Source organism: Periplaneta americana, chromosome 5, assembly GCF_040183065.1.
Source record: "Periplaneta americana isolate PAMFEO1 chromosome 5, P.americana_PAMFEO1_priV1, whole genome shotgun sequence".
Taxonomy (NCBI): Eukaryota; Metazoa; Arthropoda; class Insecta; order Blattodea; family Blattidae; genus Periplaneta; species Periplaneta americana.
In genome coordinates this window covers 75,499,336-75,521,135 of record NC_091121.1, presented here as the reverse complement: position 1 = coordinate 75,521,135, position 21,800 = coordinate 75,499,336, and the positions used below count along the sequence as shown (strand labels likewise).

Here is a 21,800-nt window from a genome sequence, read left to right as displayed (position 1 = left end):
TAACTCAATTATTCTGTTTTGAATCTAGCGGATTCATATGTTTCAAAGAAAATAATCTGTTATGCCTACACTTTCCATTTTAAAACAATGTTTTGCCCGTTTGAAAAGTGGCTTCTGTGTCACAAATTATAATAACGTTGAAGTAGACGGATTTTTCTGACCGCAGATAGACAGGCCTAAAAGGCCTATGCAATAGTTCGGTAATTCAGCCATCTTAAATAAAATCCTATGTATATCATCGTCATTATCATCATCATATGCAACGGATCAAAGAATTAAATATGTAGACATAAATACATAACAAGTGTACCCCCGTCAAAATTACATCTGTTGCGGTCACATTGGAATTGAAGCATTGTTTTCTCAGTTATATTATAATCTAGCTCAAACGATAGCGGTTCTAATTACAAATCCATTTCGATGCAGGATGAGGCGGAGTTCATATCTTTCTTACGTGGACTGGACAAGATTCCTTTGAATATTCTGAACATGTAATGCCTTAATCGGTTGTTTTGTACAATGCTGACCACAGATCCAAGCAATTCAACTACTTGCAAATATATGACTGGTTCATAGATTGAATGTTTTTTTAGCTGGTTATTTAACGACGTTGTATCAACTACGGGGTCATTTAGCGTCGATGAGCTTGGTGATAGTGAGATAGTATTTGACGAGATGAGACCGAGGATTCGCCATAGATTACCTGGCATTCACCTTACGGTGGGAAAACCTCGGAAAAAACCCAACCAGGTAATCAGCCTAAGCAGGGATTGAATGGTCAAAGGATTGAAGCTAATTAATAAAAACTTTTCTTGTACAGTTTGGGCTTACAACTCAAACTTATTTGAAAATTCTATTGTTTTCGCTTCTATTTACGGTCTAGCTTTCTTCACCTCCATTTTTCATTCAAGACGAAAATATGAAATCCACTTCAGTTTGTCGGGATACTGATTTTATGTAGACATTCGGCTACTTTTCTGAAAAGCGTTATTCCCGAAATTCATTTTTAATTTCTCATTTTATTAAGTATGAAGAGTTGTTGCAAATATATTTTTCAAAATATTTGTGAAAATACAAATTCCTAGCATCCCTGAAATCAAGAAATTGATTTTACTATGTTAGGTCTACCCACCTGTTCGTGGGAAGTGATTTCTCCTGAACTACTGGGCAGATTTATACATATTCAGTCCGCCTTGTGCAGCAATGAATTTCTTGGATCTTACAAAACGTGATTGGACAACTGTAAAAATGATCAAAATGCAACTGGTGCCCCGATTTCTATATAGGACAAACCGGAAAGTCATTCCTAATACATACAGTGAACATATCAGAGCAATAACAAAACTACACATCAAATTACGCAGATCACATCACTAATAGTAATCTCAATTACAATAATACAGAAACAGACATATGGAGATACCACACATCGTAGTAAAAGGTAAACAATTCAACATATTGGAACAATAAGATACATAGACTATAAACATACTAACATCCATAACAAATACTCTATAGCTACTCAATTACAATAATGTTTTCACCCATACATTATTTAACTTCATAACACTGTGTAATATACAATTATCCCCACCATAATCCAAACAATCCTTACCCATAAAAGGCAGAGAAGGGAAGGTCAAGTATGCAGAAGACCGCTGACAACGGCCGAAAACACGCCGAAATGGGAGCTACGACAACCTGCGGTACATTACCTAAAAGGAAGAAAAAAAACAATTAAAAAATTTTTAACATTTTAAGTATTAAAGTTGTTATGTTTTCGTTCTTTAACTTATTAATTTTGCAAAGTTTTATACACTGTACTTATATAACTTTTATGAAAAAATTTTCTTTATTAAGCAGTTATTTTAGATTACCGTATTGATTTTGCTATATTTAATAAAAGTACTGAAATAATTACAAATTTCCCTAACAATTGCCCCTTAGTAAGCAATTTTTTTAGCTCATTCATTTTGCTAGGTTTTATACAGAAATTGTACTGATTTTTTTTTCCATGGCGCTACAGCCCTTTGCAGGGCATTGACCGACCAGCCGGCTGCTGACCTCACGTCCACATGCCGAAGCAGAGGTGGACGATCATCCAACCAGAATGAAGGTATCGTGTGGTTAGCACGATGATCCCCCCCAACCGTTATAGCTGGTTTGCGAAACCGGATTTTCGCTAGCTATCGTAGCTCCCCAAGTGCATCACGATGCTGGGTGGGCACCGGTCCCATACACTGGCCGAAATTTCATGAGAAAATTTCTTCCCCCATGAGGACTCGAACCAGCGCGATTCCGTAACGGGAGTCCTAGGCGGGATGCCTTAGACCTCGACGCCACGGCGCGGGACATTTGTACTGATCAATTATAAATTTTCCTGAATATTCAGGCAAGTTATCCACATTTACAAGTTTTTGACTACGTGCTGTTTAGTCTATAAATATTACATTAGATCATTAAGCCTTTATGTTAATGTGATAATAACTTACATACATAGACCTACAACGTCAATGAGTTACTACAACACACCGATACAAATATTCAAGGCTTTTTAATGTAGCCACTATTTAAACTCACTAATAGAGTAATATATAAATAAATTAGAATAATTATACAATAATATTAACAGTCACAGTTTTCAAAACAGGCAGTTCAATACCTCACTGGCTTGGTCAACGAAAGAATAAGACAGAAGAAAGAAGAGTGAAAGGCATTTTGCAATGTCGTCTGGTTGGCGTTCTAAGTTTTCAGGTATATTCCAAAAACAACACTAGACGGAACGTTTGCAACCAAATGCCGCAGCAATGCGTCCAATACATTTTCCCCATTAATCTCAGAGGGCGAAGTTGAAGTATAGTAATGTTACATTTAGGTAGCTTGGCCGGTCATAATACTGCACCCACTAAACCAAGCAAGCTCATTTGATACTGATACGAAAAAAGGGATGTATGGGTGAGTCGCTGTGCAGCTCCTGGGGAGTTCACTTCTTTTCCTTGTGCAAGTGCGTAGTATACTAACTATTGCGAAAATATTAGTACCGTAATGGAACTAATAAAGACACTGTAGTCCAGTTTATTGTGAGTAGGAGAGTGAAAAGAGAAGACTGCATTGTAGTGTTTGGATAGCAGTGAGTGGAAAAACTGTGATCGCCCATGAAGTGCAGGTACATGACCAATGTTTTTCAACATAGCTATAACTAACGTGAACATGCATGCAGTTCCCCTCCTTCTCACAGAATATGCTGAGAAACTGACTCATCCACATCACCCTCAAATGTTCGCGCACAACACCGGCCAAACTATCTAAATCCAACAATACATTGTACCGCACGAAGTTTTAGCTCTTCCCGCCCAAATATCTCTGTAACTGTCTAAGTTTTGATATAGGTAGGATATTGAATAAGTCGAGATCACGACTTTCAATTCCTAAACACGAAAAAGGATACATTCTATATAAGACGATTATTTTATATTATTTCCGTTCCGAGAAATGTACTGTATGACCACTATGACACAAAGTCACTGTATATAAGATAACTCAAACCTTCCCTGGCTCGGTCTCCATTTCTCATGCGGGTCGCATATGGATGATTGGATTAAAAATGAAGGGTGGGGTAAACCCACGCTCATTGACCACCCATGTGGACGCATCCTGCTACTTCAGAGCTGAATTTTAACGCACATGAGAAATAGCCGATAAATTTCGCCGTAAATGTGCCTAAGACGAGAGTCTCTCAGTTTCAGTTTCTTTCCGAAGGAAAGTATTACGTAGGCTACTTAAAAAAAAAAGCGGAAAATATGAGAAATAACCAAGGAGAAATGAGAGACATGTAGGCTTAGTGGGGAGAAAGCGTTTCTAGCAATTTATCTCTTATCTTGGGATCTATGTACAGACATCATCAACATAATCATCATCATCATCGTCTTTTTTTTACCACCATCATCTTCACTAGACTACAGTATCAGCAATATCATCCTACAATTCAGAATTTGGAGAATGAATGAAAGGGAGCACAGAAAGAGAAATAGAGAGAGGGAGAAAGACAGAGATTATAGAAGATCACAATCGCAACTAAAGGAATATAGCCCTACCTCTAGTTCAGCCCTGGCGAAAATGTGACTCGCGAGTACATTGTGGCTCGCAATCATAGCTATGCATTTCTCTTGCTCCCTACCTCCCCAATCCCCACCGTCTCACTTACTGGAGTTAAACTCCGTTCCATTTGTATTTGTCTGCGAGTGGCGTATCGTCGCAATGTACCTCTACAAAAGCGAAAGTTTCAAGTAGGATGGGAGGACGCATTTGTATAACATAAAACGGCATTATTATGTCACTCAGGAAACATTAAAAGGTTAAGTATTATTATTATTATTATTATTATATCTCTGTACGTCGATCCTTTTTCAGCAGATGTACCAATAATGCGGTTAGATCTTCAATTTGAACTCAAAGATTTACAATGTGATGTTAAATGAAAGGTAGATGTAAGGACTTGACAAATGTTGAACTTTTCAAATCTTTACTAAAAAATAAATATCCGAAGCTTCGTTCTTTCGCTTAGTCTGTTGATGCCATGTTCGCTACAACTTACGTTTGTGAAAAATTATTTTCAACAATGAAAATAGTAAAAACCAAATTTAGATCACGACTGACAGACACTTTCCTGATCAACTACGACTGCCAGTAAGTGACATAATTCCTGATTTTGAAACTTTGTCGCAGAGACATTCTGAAGACAGTTAATTTCAGGTTGTGATAATGTGTCCTATGTTTCCTTATTCATTTCTTTCTCGTTACACCTACTAAAATGGTTTGTAACCTTATACTGCATAAAATTATATTTGAGTGTTTCACCTAAGGAAAATGAAAATCCGTTAATCAGTCAGATAGCTGCTTCACTTTCCCTTCGGGTGTCCGCCTCCCTCCATAGGTGCTATGCACGTTGCAGGTTACACAGTGGCTCGGCGCACGATCACATTTTCGCCACGGCTGCTCTAGTTTATCAGGCGGAACATAGAGAATCTCTTTGCACTGCAGCCTAAAGAAGTGTTTTTTTTACCCTTGATGGAATGAGTTGCGTGCTGACTATATTCAAGGCTATAGGCCTACCGACCCTAACATGCTCTCTATTCTTCAAGTTCTTACGTATATTATACCTCACAGATACTGTATATCGTGAGAATTTTAAGAACAGAATCTTTATGTTTTAAGTAACCAAAAAGTTAATTTTGTCATTTTGGTATTTTAATAATGGTTTAGCCGAAAAAAAATAATTGTTGCTGAAGTCTGACTCCCATTTATATAAAAATATTGGGTATAAAGCCGAAAAAAATATTCCTTCGTCATTTCTTCGAAAAAATTTTTATTTGTGTAACAACGTACAAAATTAACTGATTAAATATCCATCACACTGTAACTGAGTTATCATAATCCGTCAACATTCCAGGCCAGGTGGTCCGTTTGAGCACATAAATGAGATACACGTTTTAAAGGTCTTTCTGGTCTTCTTTATTCTCCGGATCGGTAGGAAATTCAAAATTTATACAGGAACGTTGTCATCCATTCTCTCTATATGCTGTAACCAGCTCTGTTTATAATTTATGATTCGTAATAAAATAGATAGCTACAGTATAGGCTAATTTGTAATGCTTGTAAAATTTTTTCTTTCTTTTATAGTCAGTCAAAGAGCACATATTCAGCCGTTTTCCTAAACAATCTTTTTATATGCAGCATTTAGGAATCTTGTTAAGTATTGCTTTCGAAGTATCAGAATTACGCTACCAAACAGTAAAACAATGACAATAATAATTAAACAAAGGAAATTCTACTGTCTCGCACCACCACCACCACCACCACCACCACCACCACCACCACCTCATATGATCCATATATCTTCTCGTCTTCTTCTCCCCCGAACTCTTCTCCCTTTCACCATTCCTTCCAGTGTATCCTTCAGTAGGCAGTTTCTTCTCAAACAACAAATTCCTTTTTCTCTTTCTGATCAGTTTCAGCATCATTCTTTCTTAACCCACTCTTTCCAACACAGCTTCGTTTCTTATTCTGTCTGTCCATTTCACACCTCCATTCTTCTCCATATCCAAGTTTCAAATGCTTCTAGTCGTTTCACTTCACTTCGTCGTAATGTCCATGTTTCTGCCCCATGCAATGCCACACCCTACACAAATCACGTCACTAGTCTCTTCCTTAGTTCTTTTTCCAGAGGTCCGCAGATGTTCCTTTTTCTATTAAAAGGTTCCTAGGCCATTGCTATCCTCCTTTTGACTTCCTGCCTGCAGCTCATGTTACTGCTTATAGTACATCCCAAGTATTTGAAGCTGTCCACTTGCTTTACTGCCTCATTTAGGCCTAGAATTCGCATGGTCTTTGGCTTGTTTGTATTTATCTTCATCCAATACTTCTCACAGCACTACTACTATAATAATAATAATAATAATAATAATAATAATAATAATAATAATAATAATAATAATGACCTGAGGGAAAAGTACCTTTGGGGAGGCTGAGACGTAGAAGGGAGGATGATATTAAAATGGATTTGGATGGAGGTGGGGTGTGATGCTAGAGACTGGTTAGAATAGGGACCGATGGCGGGCTTATGCGAGTGCGGTAATGAACCTCTGGGTTTGTAAGTAAGAAAATAATAATAATAATAATAATAATAATAATAATAATAATAATAATGATATGTGTAAGTTGGAAGACTTGAGGGAAAAAGATCTTTGGGGACGTCCAGACGTAGATGAGAGGATAATATTAAAATGGATTTGAGGGAAGTAGGATATGATGCTAGAGACTGCATTAATCTTGCTCAGGATAGAGACCGATGGCGGGCTTCTGTCAGTGCGGGCTCTCTAAAAGTCATTTGTAAGTAAATAATAATAATAATAATAATAATAATAATAATAATAACAATAATAATAATAATAATAATAATAATCCTCTTATTATTAATATTACTAGCCTAATATCACCACCACCACCACATTTCTATTTCGCAGGAATATTAAGTCAGCAGAGGGGACGCTATTTCGGGAGGAGACGAGTAACTTGAAATCCTAATATAACTTACGAGTTGCGGTAAAATCTGACATAAAAAGATGTTTGCGCCCCAATGTTTGCTCATGAGCGGAGAACCTGTTATAAAAATAAAGATGGTGACACCGAAGCTATACTAGCAAGTGCGGCCCCCACGCAACTTCCCACGTTCTTCTGTTGTAAGGCCGGTCACTATGAAGATGACGGTTGCCATACCAACAAGAGTCTGTAAACATCTTGCGGTATGGATTCCTCTGGCTATTCATCGTGACACGTGGACTCTGCAGTGTATTATATATCACGCTAAACTGCACAGTATCAATGACACTGCCCTGATAAAGGCATTCCAGCTATGAGCATAACATGCTCAACACTGTGTTACAACCTTCAAATCGTTTCGTCTGCAGTACAGTTTTAAATATTCAGCAATGCGGAGTTGACATATTTGGAAAAGGCTTCATTTTGGCTATCTGTTACTACTATTACTCACTGGCTTTTAAGGAACCCTGAGGTTCATTGTCACCCTCACATAAGCCCTCCATATGTCCCTATCCTGAGCAAGACCAATCCAGTCTCTATCATCATATCCCACCTCACTCAAATCCATTTTAATATTATCCTCCCATCTACTTCTCGGCCTCCCCAAAGGTCTTTTTCCCTCCGGCCTCTCAACCAACACTCTATATGAATTTCGGGATTCGCCCATACGTGCTACATGTCCTGCCCATCTCAAATGTCTGGATTTAATGTTCCTAATTATGTCAGGTGAAGAATACAATGCGTGCAGTTCTGTGTTGTGTAACTTTCTCCATTCTCCTGTAACTTCATCCCTCTTAGCCCCAAATATTTTCCTAAGCACCTTATTCTCGAACACCCTTAACCTACGTTCCTCTCTCAAAGTGAGAATCCGAGTTTCACAACCATAAAGAACAACCGGTAATATAACTGTTTTATAAATTCTAACTTTCAGATTTTTTGACAGCAGACTAGATGATAAAAGTTTCTCAACCGAATAATAACAAGAATTTCCCATATTTATTCTGTGTTTAATTTCCTCCCGAGTATCATTTATATTTGTTACTGTTGCTCCCAGGTCTTTGAATTCTTCCATCTCTTCTAAGGATAAATTCCCAATTTTTATATTTCCATTTCGTACAATATTCTCGTCACGAGACATAATCATATACTTTGTCTTTTCGGGATTTACTTCCAAACCTATCTCTTTATTTGCTTCAAGTAAAATTCATTTGGGCTATTTGTTACTATTCTTTAAAGTTCACACTATGCTAGTTATTATATGTTGTAGCTACGAAACTATAACGTATATCGGGAGGAGCTAGATAACGTCTTAGCACGTCTAGCAAATGACAAGAAGGCAATTTTGCCTAGTTCGAGGGGGCGAAGTATCTCTCTCGCTAGAAGGTCTTCATTTCATTGCTTCAATGCTCCCATTGAATTTTTTTCAACAGGGGATAGTTAGTTGTATTTTAATAAAGAAGACAACATTTTTAAACCGTCCAAGAACCATGCCTGTACTCCCAGTGGTTATTCTGTTAACATAGTAATTAAACAAAACTGCCACGTACACGTAACAAACACTGAAAGAATATTATTTATATACGTGAATGAATTCTTATTACGAAACACTAGTCTTTATTTAGGTTTAATAGTTATTAGTTGTATCATTGTAATATTCGCGAACATTCCTTTCTTTATTATTAGTATTTATTATTAGTCGCCTTATATTTAAATAGTACTTTAAATTAGTGGTGTCTACCGCTGTGGACTAACAGATAGCATGCCTGACCATGAAACGAGCGAGACCGAGTTCAAATCCTGGTTGAGACAAGTTACCTATACTGTTTTTCGCTGTAAGAAAAATCCTAATGTAAACACAAGCACGTTGCTGTCATACCCATGATTGGCTCCCAGTAGAAACACTCACACGACGCAGGAAAATATAGTTCGTATTTGGAAACCACATTCTTGTATTATTTGAAAATAAAAAAAATTGAAGTCTAGTTGTTGAATACGATGAAACATTTAACTTCACTCATATGTAAAACGCTATGTAAAAGAAAAGCTACTTTTATATTTTATGTACTATGAACGCGGATGAATACCAACAGTAATACCGAGGTGTCTGTTCTTGTAACAAGCTGCGTCACTTGAGCTCGTAGTTGATCACGTAAGCACGTGGTACTGAAGTATGGTTTGTGTATCCTCAACTGTCCATTGTGAATACATAAGACTTAAAAATAATTTAATTGCAGTAATTATAAAGTAAATGTTTCCTAAGCAAACGAATGCATACGGGAAATGTTTAACATGAAACAGAATGTACAACAGTAGGCGGGAACATGTACTGAGAATCTATGGAGCCAAACAGCGGCCAATGAAGCCTCACTTGTCACGTGCTATTGTTTACATTAGGATTTTTCTTACAGCGAAAAGATTATAGTTGAGGTTTTTTCAGCCCATTTAGAGAAAATACTGGGTAACTTCCGGCATTGGATCCTGGACTCATTTCGCTGGCACTGTCGCCTTCATTTCATTCAGACGCTAGATAACTATAGAAGTTGATAAAGCGTAGTAAAGTAAACAACATAAAAATAGTGGTGTAAAGTAGTTACTGTAAATTAGTAGTGGTATTTAGAAAACTAATCGTGTGATTAGTAACTAATATAGGTATTATTGTGTGTAGACAGTAACAGTACATAATGTTCGTCAGTAAACCCATTACGGTACAATCGGAGCCGGTAGAACACATGATATGGGGGGAAGAAAGCGAGAGTAAGTCATAAACAAACTACAGCCACGATTTATGGTCTGCACAGAATGTTCACAATTGACTAATGAAGAGATAAATGCGAAAACTGAAGGCTGGTTCACAATAAACAGGGAACGAAAACAGAACGAGAACGGAAATATTGATAAAATAAATGTATTTAAATGTGAGTATACATTTATTTTAACATTATTTCCGTCCCCGTTCTCGTTACCGTTTCCGTTCCCGGTTTATTGTGAACCAGCCTTAACTTTTCACAGGTGCAAGTCATGACAGGCAGAGATTGTAAGATGGGTGGGTGTCCATACAGTTTCGGAAATACTTAAATATGGCAGGCAAACAGCAGCAAGCAACATAAACTCCTATGTGAGACACTATTATCAGACTCTAGTTCCAGTGAAGATCGATATATGGCGGAGGAAGAAGAAGAATAGGATGAGAGGATGGGGAGGAAGTACTTGCAGTTCTCCTCTAAGTTCGTTATTTCTCAAACAAAACACAGGAACGACAAATTACAGATAGGATTTTATGGCATTATTTAATTTGATGATCTTGAACAGCCGCCGCCGCCCCCACCACCACCACCACCACCACCACCACCACCACCACCACCACCACCACCACCACCACCACCACCACCACAATTTTCCTCAGATGAATAATTATTACTAGGCTACTGTGTTAAGCTTGCAACACGTTTATTTATTTAAATAGTGATATGCACTGGTGCAGATGCAAGAATCTGCCCTCGCTGTTATTAATCAGGCGCTTGTGTTTGCGCTCTCTTTCTAGCCAGGACATTGTGGTAATAGATATCGTTACTGCACGTTCATTGGTCTGCGTTCTAGTTTCGTACAAGGTATAGCCTAATATTAAAGAAACGAATAGGAGGTCACGTTCACGGCACAAAGGGAGTCTAGACGCGCCCCCTAACACCGCCGCATGGTCTCAGCCACTTGCGTTCGTTCGTTCAGCACTAGCATAAAAAAATTTGGTTTATATTTGACCTTCATTCGTTCATATAATGTGGAGGAGGTACGATGCTATCGGAAGAGGAGTTGCAATTGGTTATCTGATCACTGATGAAGGCACTTTTCAACAGTGTTGCCAACTGGACGAAAATTCTGTCAAAACTGACGGAATTTCAATGTAGCGGACGGGAAATGAATGTCTTTGACGGGTGACGGATTTTCTGGGGTAAATTACGATTTACATCGTCTTTTGACTTTTTTTAGCTGCTGTCATTTTCAGCTGTTTAATTTTTGAGGGACTGTAGACCAACCCAGCACATCAGCTGCAGAACTAGAGGCAGATGATAAGGATGAATTATTATTATTATTATTATTATTATAATTATTATTATTTTATTCAAGATTAGTAAGGATGTCGCGTTAATATTTGCTTCCATTTGTACGTAGATTTTATTGAATGGGTCTTATTTTTGTTTTAATTTTGATGGTTTCTGACGACTGACGGGAATACAATTTATGTGTTGGCAACACTGCTTTTCAAGACTATATAGCAGTTAGGAGTAATACGCAGCTCGTGAGCAATCATTCACAATTCCTGCGAATATTCACAGAATAAGACTTCTGTCTTTGTGTTTCAAAAAAATCTCTGTTTTTGTTACTTATTTTGCTTATTGCTCTCCTCCACTGCACCATATCCTGTGCTTACTTCACAGATTCATACCGCGACAGGTTGGTAGCCTTTATAATTTCTTCGTTCCATCTCTTCTTCCGCTGCCTTCCAAAATTCCTACCATGGTATCCTACAGAATATATGGTCTTCTTATAATGTACCTAAATTACGACAATTTTTATTTTATACCTTTCGCTTCTAAGGGGTATTCTGGCTTTATTCCTTTAAGAATGAGACATTGGCCCTCTTTCAAACCATCTTACTTTGAGAAACCTTCTCTACGTCAACATTTCGAATACATCCAACTTCACTTATCTCCTTTTTAGAGGATGCAATTCTAGCAGCATCCATATAGTGCAATTGGGAACAATATGTATGATTTATTAGTTTCATTTTTGTCCTCTACCGAGATTCCGGAATCTTTCATACGTAATTCTATTTAACTTAGTAATAGCAGTTTTACCGAATATTAGCCTAATTTAATTTTTTTCTATACAAGGTGCAATCAATATATTTCCGAACTGCACTTGTGTTTATTGTACGTTAAACATACATGTGCGTGTCGCTAAAGATAATTGCTTCCATGCCTGTTGCGTCAGTCTATCAAACAGCGTCAGGTTCTCTTCAAAAACTGAGTTACTGCACATGACTTTGTGCAAACATGTCAAGAATCTATTGTGATTTTTCCTGGAATCTCTTCATATACGCCTTGCGGCTAGTCTTCTTCTTTTCTGTCTTTCAAGTGATGCATTTAGTATAGATTCTAGGCGTTTATCTGGGTCTATATAATTTCTCCGTTTCCTATGACCTGTGTGTTGCCTACATTCAAGGCAGTCCGGAAACTTATTGATTGCCCCTGGTACAATAACTAAGTATGAGATAGTGGCATCGAGAAACTGAGCTTGTCGACTGTCCTTAGATATTTCTCCATGTATGCTTATATTCTCCTTATCTTTAGTGGTTATGATCATAGTACATTTCAGGTATAATTTCAGTCTTGATTTGCCAACACTGGACAAGTTTATATATAAATGCACATTTAACGTGAGTTTAATATAGCAATTCCTTTGTTTTTTTAGAACTTTGAACATGTATTTATATTAGGCGATTGTTAAGATGGCTATGACTAGACGAAGATAACCACGTGACTCCGATTCGTGCGGAAGTCTGTCTTTCTCGTTAGCCACGCTTGTATCCCAGATAGTCTCATTATTGTGTTTATTATTAATTGTCATTATTGACTGTAATTAGTTACCATTGCCACCGGGTATTTATCCATTTGCAGTGTGAATAAATACATACATACACATACATATGTGAGCATAACTCAATTGTGAACAAAATGGTCCTTAGGGGGTTTTGAATATAGAGGATTCACTTAATATCATGGTGTTGGTCCCGCTATATTTAAATATTACATTTTTGTACAGGTTTATTCTGTTGTATTTCCATCCCAATATTCAATTTCCGAAATATGTCCAATGTACTAGGAAAAGTAAAAAAAGGTGAGTATGAATTTCTTACTAATGAAACACATTAGACAGGGTCTAGGTTGATATGGTCCAATAGTCCTCATCGAGTTATTTTCACTTGCAAAACGTGCTGGAACCAGTTTTCTGACATCATCTTCAGAATAGGATTTGGATCTAATTAAACAGATATTGAGCGTGAAATACGTAAGTAAACACGAGCTTTAAAATCCGTATTTAAAATTTAGCTTGATTTTATGATTGGGCATTTTGGGTAGGCCTACAATTTATTAATACACTTTTGTTATATTGAAGTAGACGTTCACGTAGTCCGCTGTGACGTCATCTACAGATGTCGGCGGGAAGCAAAATGCCGAGTAGATGTGTGAATACAGACCTACAGTAATACAGGTATATTAAAAAAAATCAAAACATATATAAACAAATACATTATATAACATTATTCAACGGTAACTTGGAAACCGAGATTTCGCTGTTAATTTTTCTCACGTGTTTGATGGTATAATTTCGACACTTTTCTTACAATAAGCTTTCTTTTTTATATAGTTTGGTATTGAAATATATACAAACATACAGATTTAATCCTTCAAATACGCGCTAGACAGACATGCTCAATATTTCAAGAACCACTGTCCCCCTTCTACTGTAACTAGATTTAATCGACGACCCAGAAAAATGAGAAAAAAATTCAAACGACATCAAATACTCGTACAGAATTTAAATGAATTTATTATGAAGTGTAATGTGTACAAAACTTCGTAATGAAGGCACGATACCACTCAAACAAGTCACAGAAAATTATTCATGGAGCAAACACGCCGTTAGTCGGGGGCAGAATAAACTTCCATAGATAACTAAAAGCTAAACCCTCTGTAATTACTGAATCCCTTCTGCTCTCTGATTACTTAGCAATAATTTCCATAGCAATGAAGCAATCCACACAAACTCATTGTAATAATAAAGTAGCATTGATTTCTAGCTCCGCAAGCAAAGAGTACTGATATAATTATATTTACAGTATAGGCTATAACATTTTCCGTCAGCTTTCAACGTACAAAATTCCTTTCTTTGTCAGTTTCTTCAGTCCTCGCTGTTACTCAACTAACAGCAGAGAAGATAACAGATACACCGTACCGGGGTTCGAGTCGTCTTCACAGACCAGGATAAAATATTGTGCCAATTTGGAACTGGCTGTGTCATTTTTGAATGTCATTAACAAAATAAGTCTGAGCAGCGTCTTTATTTGTTAATGTTCACAAATGCTCAAGTGACTTCAATATCCTGATTGCTTATATGATCCCTGAGAAAATGTTCAGAAATATTTGCTAGAAATGTAATATCTGCCAATTATATTAGTCTAAATGAAGCTGTGTTGGAAAGAGTGGATGAAGAAAAAATGATGCTGAAACTGATCAGAAAGAGAAAAATGAATTGGTTCGGTCACTGGCTGAGAAGAAACTGCCTACTGAAGGATGCACTGGAAGGAATGGTGAACAGAAGAAGAGTTCGGGGCAGAAGAAGATGTCAGATGATAGACGACATTAAGATAACTTATGTGGATCATATGCGGAGACTAAGAGGAAGGCAGAAAATAGGAGAGATTGGAGAATGCTGAGTTTGCAGTGAAAGATCTTAGGGGAGAGTTGGGTAGTATCGGACATCGGGTAATACTGGACAGTGAGTTTCTTTCATCTACAAACAGATGATAGTACCTGAATGACATGGTTACGTTTCTGTGATGTCGCATACAGTTACGTAACCACTTCATTCAGGTACCACTATCTGTGGTAGATGAAAGAAACGCACTGTCCGATATTACCCGACGTCCGATACTACCAAACTCTCCCCTATGTATGTATTTATGTATGTATGTATGTATGTATGTATGTATATTGGTCTATAAGGGCCATATTCATTGACATTCTTAGCGCGGGCTTCCGGTGGATGATAAGTGAACTAACGTTTTTCGTATTCATAAACCAGTGTTAGCGATATGATATGATATGAATCCTGTACAAGTAATCAGTCGATAGCCGGGGCTAGTTTAGCATGCTCGTAGCGCGGGCTAGCGAAATGTCTATGAATAGCACCCTTAGTTTCTTACAAGTAATTAGTCCACCGCTGTGGAGTACCGGTCATCGTGTTTGGTCGTGGAACAAGTGGGTCTAGATTCAAATCCTGATTGAGACAGTTACCCGGTTGAGGTTTCTCCCGGGATTTTACTTCAAACCATTAAGAGTAAATACTGGGTACCGTATTTATGCGTTTATAAGGCACACCCCAGTTTTAAGACAATAAATTAGGGAAAAAGTGATTTTCTTATATTCTTGCAGATATATCAATAAAGACATTGATACATTTTGCAACATTGTAAATTCCTGAGATCCTGTCGCCCACATACTATAACGGTACCGTGCAGAACAGTTAGGGGTTGCAGGCAGAGCTGTGTGGTAGTATACATCGTTCATTACGGACGAGTCTGCCAAGAGTGAGTGAATGTGAAAGTAGCAGAATGGGTATAAAGTGAGAGAACTTCACGCTGCGAAATTCAAACTAGAAGTGATGAGTTATGCACAAGAGAATGGGGACAGAGTTGTATAGAGAAAATTTGATGTTAACGAGGTAAACGTTTGCCGAGGGATTGAAGCGAAGGATGCCTTCCAGAAACATCTAAAAATAAACACCTAAAAAACGACAATTTTCATGTTACCTAGTCATGTAAAGTTGAGAATAAGTCAGTTTTGTAAGTAGGCCTATAGTCTCATAAGTCCTGAGACATTTGTTTAAAATTCAATATAATTCTACACTTAAAAAAAAAAAGTCACTGGCATGAGGGAAAATGCTGAAAAAATTCTCCAGATTATAGTTAGGGTACAAATGCAGGTATATATTCCATACTTAGGGTCTCTGCACATACATCTTATATCATAATCATGTATGAAATATGGTATAGTATACTCAGGAGGATAGCATGATTTTAATTATCTCGAGTATAGGACGCACCCCAATATTTGAATCAATAATTTTGTAAAAAAAAAAAAAAAGTGCGTCTTGTACACGCGTAAATGGTAACTTTCAGCGCTGTTCCCTGGAGTCATTTCCTTGACATTATTACCTTCATTTCATCACTCAAATGCTAGATAATCATCAGAGTTGATAAAGACTCGTAAAATAAACCAACTAAAAATCCATATCAACAAGTAATTAATCTTAGTTTGAGATTTCTACTATATTTTTACTCCGTGCCTTACACTGCAGAAATATAATCATTTCGAATCCCTATCATTACGAAAGAGGGTAAAAGTGAACTTATCTATTGGATCTGTTATCAAGAGTTATCGGTATTCTACAGTCTTGAATACACGGCGCAATTCTGAATAACAGCGTTTGGTAACGGGTACAACAGATAGGTTTCCCCTTCTCGCCTTCTCTGATGATAGAACCATTATGTTGTTATGAAACATTGGATCTAAGGCACGATATTAAAAATGTCTCACCTTGTTATCAACATGAAAGTTTGAAATCATAAATAAACATTCAGTTATTTTGACGTGAATACTCTTCGTTTCGAGGTACGATTGATGAGAAAATAGAACATTTTCAAAGTAACAAGATGTTCAACAAGTCCTTACTACACGTTGCACATGCCAAAGCGTATGCATGCTACCATCTGTCAGCCTAATAAGCAACTAATGTTATCTGCATATACATAATCGAATACTGTAAGGAAATTATGACTGTATGATTATAATGTAGAGGCTATATCTACATTATTTTCATACCCCTACAGGATTCTTCATTGAGGTATCTATATAATGAATAAAAATATCAGCTGTAGTTATGTATTAATTTTTCAGGCGAAATACGTAAAACCTGCCTAATGCGGCCATCTGAAGTTACCCTGTAAAATGGCTATTTCATCAGGTGGCCGCTTGATTGATGTTAAGGTGTTACATGAATCTATCCGAAATACTGGATTGATTTACTTTTTAGTATTGTATGAGTACAGCAAACCCACATGGTAACAGTTGCACAATTAGCTACTGTCCTCGTGATATTGCATCCTATCCTCTAACCATCGGAAAACGAGGTCATACAGAACCGAAGAAAAGATTTTTTGTTTGATAGTAACAGTTATACTCAGATTCCAATCCAGATAGTTCTCGGCCGCTGGCCGTCACTTGAGGGGGTCGCTAAATAGAGAAACTTTGTATTGTTCTTACTGAAAATTCATTCGGCCCAGGTGGGCGCTTAAATTAAGCGACTGCAAAGGCAGGTTACACTGAATACAAAATAACTCAGAAAATAAATGTACTTATATAGGCCTACTGTACTTACCTACAAATATGAAAACTTCACACATTTTCTTAAACGACTGAGGTGACTGTGTGCACTCTTATTAGAATTTATGCACAGTATAATACATAGTACTTGATTTATTTTAACACTTCACTAACACTTTCTTCCGGACATACCACTACCCTCCCTCACGTACTCTCACCAATGCTTGTGCCACTCCCCCGAGAAGTAAAGCCCGTTCCGCAGCACAAATTCGTAAGTTACATAACACTGATCTGCTGCATTTCTCATCCCCTTCACATATTAAAAACCTGTATACTCGTATGAAACTCCTCCCCCTTTTTGCATCGGCAGAAATTCACAATTTTACTCACGTTTCTCTTCTCAATATAAGCATTTCCTTGGGGTAGGATTTACACAGAGACAAATTAAACGAAGGCACGGTACGTCTTGTCATCCTTAGCTACGAAACACCTGCTCCACCAAATTATCACATTTCGGAAACATCTCGAAACATCCCTACGAATAGTACACAAGGCGAACTTGTTTGTTTTAACGAAGTCTTCCCATTGTTTCAAACAGGGGAGGACCTACTGAAAACCGGATAGCGATGACTCAATGCAACTGGTCTGCGATAGGTCGGGGGATCCTCCTTTGTTATGGGGGCCTTGCCCCTTCTGTACACAACGACGACGGAGTGGGAGAACAGATGTTCGGATGCTTTGGTTACGCATCACGCCTTCACATGAGGCAAATGGGATGATGACTTCAGTGGATTCCGTATGCTTCCCCCCAAACTTTCTCTCTCTTTTTATGTCACACTATGTCTCTCTCCATGTTATCTCTTTCTACAGCTCCTTCTTAGTTCTTACCAGTGGCAGAACCATACAAGAGGAGACGAAAGCAGTATTACTTGGAACTATAAAACTGGAAGATACAATCCAACCGACGTTGCCAACATGGTGCTACAGAAGGAGTATGTGTGTAAATCCCTGATATCTACAAAACGTGAAGACTAATACCAGAAACACAGCTCCTTTAGTATTTATATGTTATGTGATAAACTGAATGTTTTAACGCATATTTGTTAGGGCATTATTTTTGCATTTTTTGCCTGTTTCAACTCAACAGAGCATTTTTTGTTTTATTCGGTCATTTTTGAGGCATTTTCATTTAATTTTGGCCATAAATCCCCATTATTAATGTAAAATAATATTTATTACCTTTGATATTTTCTCTACATATTTTGTCTATTAATACCCATTATTTTGTATAATATTTTAATCGTTTTTCTACACAAATATTGCCATTTTAACGTTTTACATCCCATGTAATGGATCAGTCCAACCACCCCTTCAATACAGACTCCTCTATAACTGCTAGTTCCGGATAAGAGTGGCCTTGTGGTGATGGAAATTACATCAGGTAATATAATTAATTAAAGTGTACTACTTAGAAAAAAACTGTGTAAAATTAAATAAACTTAAATATTAGTAATAGAATTTAATTTAATTACTGGTCTAAGTATTTAGTATAAAACCTCTTTTCCTATTAAGCCAATTATGTAAGATCAATTTTTAGGGCATTTAAGGGCTTTTTTTTTTAGGTCATATATGCATTGGTTTAGAACTTTTTTCATGATTTATAAGTCATCAAAATCCTAGCTCTAATTATAACATATCAATTCATACATACATACATACATACATACATACATACATACATACATACATACATACACACATACATAGTGTTCTGCCAAGAGGCAAGTCTTTCATTGCAAACCCAGCATTCTCCAATCTTTCCTATTTTCTGCCTTCCTCTCAGTCTCCTCATATGATCCATATATCTTAATGTTGTCTATCATCTGGTATCCTCTTCAGCCCCAAACTCTTCTCCCGATCATCATTTCTCACAGTGCATCCTTCAGTAGGCAGTGTCTTTTGAGTCAGTGATCCAACCTATTCCCTTTTCTCTTCCACCACCAATAATAAGAATGTAAGTTCTTCAATGGCTATTCTGATTTTAGAATTACGGGAATGAAATGTTGCATGTACGTAATAAAACAGTGTTAAATTGAAGAGTGTGATTCCAAAACTCGCTCAATCCATTTGACCATTTTTCTGATTTATACAATATATAAATGATTATATTTGAACCCTCTATCATATTTTAAGCATGTTTCTTCCAAAACAAATTGCAAACTTTGTTTAAAAGGTTGTGTTATTGTGCATGTCACATAAAAACTCGCTCAGTCCGTAATATGATGGATGAACTGAAAGCGTTCTGGGATCACATTTTCCAATTGCTCAAATCATTCTTTTATGTACGTGGTAGGATAGAGGAGAAGGTGGTAATATGGAACAGTCTTTTTCCACAATCTCTAATTTGAAAACATTCATTCATTCATTCATTCATTCATTCATTCATTCATTCACAGTGTTCTGCCCAAGGGCAGGTCTTTTACTGCAAACCCAGCATTCTCCAGTCTTTCCTATTTTCTAAACAACGAAGTTAAAAAATGGGATTTGAGGTGATTCCTAATAGGAATATCATTTCCTCTTATATGTGCAAAATCATAACATGAATAGGCCTATATCAAGGAATCAGATGTTATGTTTTAGAAAGTTCTCATGCCGCACAATTGGACTTCCAGAAAATAAAGTTGTAGGGTAATGTGAGATAGACGAACTGCCTGCGTAAATTCTAAAAATTAAGCCTGGAATCACATACAATGCTTAAGATATGAACACTGGTGACACATTAGACACAGAATTCATATGGAAGTCAATGTCTTGATAGTTATATAAAAAATATGAAGTAGTCCGTTTTTCATAGCTGAAGGCCCTAGTTTTGTCCTCGGCACGTTTATCAGCACTTTACACACAAATCAGAAGGTTCTAAGACTAGTTTTGTCCTGAACATCTATTTTCCTCACAAGGATAGTAATGCTGTAATATGGGACAATCCTGTTCCATAATACCACCGTTCATACCATAACATAAAACTTGAATAAACTTAATTTACGATGCCATTTGATTTCCATGATGCTGGGCATTACAAATCTATACCTCCTACTTTTTTTTTACGCATAAAGACAATTCCTCTACCCTCATTTGTTACTGCTTAACAGCAGAGAAAAGTATCCTGTGCAAAAACTTTTAACACTGGTGTAATGAACATGACCCCACTCACGCACAACTTTCACTCGATATACTTACTGCATCCCATTATAGACAAAGACTAACCGAGAAGGAAAATATGCCGCTGTACGTAACTTACTTACTTACTTACTTACTGGCTTTTAAGGAACCCGCAGGTTCATTGCCGCCCTCACATAAGCCCGCCATTGGTCCCTATCCTGACCAAAATTAATCCATTCTCTATCATCATATCCCACTTCCCTCAAATCCATTTTAATATTATCTTCCCATCTACGTCTCGGCCTCCCTAAAGGTCTTTTTCCCTCCGGCCTCCCAACTAACACTCTATAGGCATTTCTGGATTCGCCCATACGTGCTACATGCCCTGCCCATCTCAAACGTCTGGATTTAATGTTCCTAATTATGTCAGGTGAAGAATACAATGCATGCAGTTCTGTGTTGTGTAACTTTCTCCACTCTCCTGTAACTTCATCCCTCTTAGCCCCAAATATTTTCCTAAGCACCTTATTCTCAAACACCCTTAATCTCTGTTCCTCTCCTTCCATTGTTCTGGTACAATTTCCTTTTCCCAAATGCTGTACGTAACAGCACCACTAATTTCAGAAAAACTGCCGTGTTCCATTTTACAACCCCGTCCCGTATTACCACCTTCTCCTCTATCTATTTTTGGACAAAAAGAGAAACGAGAACATCATAGAAGAATTTAAAATGTATAACACAATAGAATTAATAAAAAATATATAATAAAAATTCCTTCTTTCTTTCTTTCCTTCTTTCATTCTGTCTATGTCTGTTTAACCTCCCCTTGTCCATCTTACTCGCCACTGCAGACAGGGGAGAAAGAGCCACTAAATCACACACTATAATCTTTTCATTGTAAGAATAATCCTACAGTAAACAATGACTCGTGACTGAAGTGAGGCTTGATTGGCCGTAGTTTGGCGCCAGAGATTCTCAGTAAGTGATCCTGCCCACTGTTGTAAATTCTGTTTCATGTTAAAACATTTCCCGTTACTTGTCAAAGTATATCTAACCTCACTACTACGCATACTTTTGCTTAGGAAACTCTAACTTTATAATTAATTAATTGGATTTAACTCACTTAACTTACTATATACATTCAACACTATTTATTTCCCTCCGCTTTATATTTAGTAACCACACACAGTGAGTATGCAGAAGCCATACTATCACGTGCTTCCGAGAACAAGTTCAAGTGACGCCAGCGTATTACAAGAACAGACTACCTTGGTATTACTCTTAGTATTCATCCGCTTACAACGTAAATAAATATAAAAGTAGCTTTTCTTTTACATAACGTTTTATATATGAGTGAAGTTACATGTTTCATCGTATTTA

General features: G+C 37.1%; 1 protein-coding gene across 2 annotated transcripts in view; it reads right to left on the bottom strand.

The window, feature by feature from the left end:
• Dg (Dystroglycan) overlaps positions 1-21,800 on the bottom strand; it is a 474,860-nt gene that overhangs the window by 104,711 nt on the left and 348,349 nt on the right. Inside the window, exon 1 of one of the 2 annotated variants that reach the window (XM_069826024.1) lies at positions 1,616-1,700. The exons of the other annotated variant lie outside the window; for it this stretch is intronic. The gene's annotated coding sequence lies outside the window, so the exon portion shown is untranslated. Of the gene's footprint in view, positions 1-1,615; positions 1,701-21,800 lie in introns of those variants that run through there. 2 annotated transcript variants of the gene reach the window in all.